The following is a 1,741-nucleotide window of genomic DNA, read 5'->3' as shown; positions in this document are numbered from 1 at the left end:
ATCTCCTCCTTCAAGTGAGATAGCAAAAAACTTGGCTGATCACAGACCTGGCTGACAAACCCATTTGAGTTAACAGAGAAGGAATAAGATGTAGCAGAGTGCTGGCCATAAAGAAAACCTCTACTAGAGGCCCAAATTATCAACCATCATCCTTTTCCTTCCTCAGGAAGAACAACTTTGATATGGGTCAAGGGGCCCTTGTTAGTAGGGAGAGAATCTTTCCAAGGGAGGAACAGAAAGATTCAAAGCTCTGTCTTCCTTAGAGTGTGATTAAATTGGATTCCTTGTCTTTCTTTCTTCCAATATGCCTGATGCAATAAAATAGGCCTGGGTCTGCTTAGGAAGAACCACACACATACACCACCACTACTTATAAGAAGCCTAGCAGGACCATAGAGAATAAAGGCCTAGGAAAACAATAAGTAAACCAGTCCACCTTCCCTATAGCCTAGGCCAGTGATTCTCAATGTGTGGTTCCTCAAAGCAACAGAATCAGATTCACTTGCAAACTTGTTAAAACTATAAATCCTCAGCCACCCTCAGACCTACTGAATTAGAAACTCTGGAGGTAGCACCCAGAAATCTGTGTTTTAACAAGGCCTCCAGGTGATTTTAATGCACATTCAGGTTTGAGAACCACTAACCTAGGTAAACAGAGTCTTTGAAGCTCAAACATGGTACAGCTCAGCTCACCAGAATCTGAAGGATGGGATCCAAAGATTGAGAAATCTCAATTTTTTCTACTTTGATTTAAAGTATTGCTGAACACTGCTGTAGGCCTTACTGAAATGGAAACTTTCTAGAACACTAATATGTAGTGTTGTATGATTCTTCCAGCAGCATGCAGCTCTGGTTCCAGATTCTTCCAATTATCACTCATTCAGGACCTAAAAGGAAATCAATGCCCAGCAGCTCTCAAGACAATGATTTCCAAACCCCCTCTGTCTTAGATGTGAAGATACTTCTCCAAGCTCACCCACAACAAGTAGAATTGCATACAGTATTTGGGGAAAAGGTAGCAGCCATACAGTGGGATAAAGCAGGATCTTTTGGGTTGAGATGAATGCAAATGACCAAATATGGCCAGGGCCCAGGTTTGCAGCTGATTGTATACTCCTGATTACAGTCAAGAGCAGAGAGTTATCAACCTGTAGATGCAACTTAGAGGAAGTATGTTCTAATCAACCTTAGGCAGATGGAAACAAACTCTCTGTAGTTCTTCAGTTTAAGGGGGCAAAGGCAAAGCTTTGGTAAACAAGTCAGCAATCTCCTATTTGGAGCCAGGAAATGTTGTTGTAGCTCATTCCCAGAGAGATCTCTCTGTTTTTACCAAGACCTAAAACCAAAAGCTCAACATTTCAGTTCATACTGAATCACTGCCTTATCTTTAGACCCTCTACTAACACAAAGGCTGTTCCACTTGGGTTTGACTCTTCTTCCTATGCACCTGTGTTGCTGCAGATTCACGGTTCCAAGATAAGGGGTACTAGACATGGGCAGTTGGAAGAAAATGCGGGGAGCCGTAGACAATTGCGACATAGCTTTTTATTCCAGCAAAGGCACAGCCCACCTCACAGGGCAGCAGTGTTATCCAGCAAGAGCGCGGTACTGGAGAAACACACTCTTTATACGGACGTGGGGGCAAACGTCTCATTCCAAAAGGGAAAGTCACAGTTTTAGTCTTAATAGTGTTTCTCCCATAGCCATCTACATAGGCCACTGGTCCAGGCAATCTGTCTGG

Source organism: Pteropus alecto, unplaced genomic scaffold (assembly GCF_000325575.1).
Source record: "Pteropus alecto unplaced genomic scaffold, ASM32557v1 scaffold302, whole genome shotgun sequence".
In the NCBI taxonomy this organism is placed as follows: domain Eukaryota; kingdom Metazoa; phylum Chordata; class Mammalia; order Chiroptera; family Pteropodidae; genus Pteropus; species Pteropus alecto.
This window is presented reverse-complemented; position numbering follows the sequence as displayed.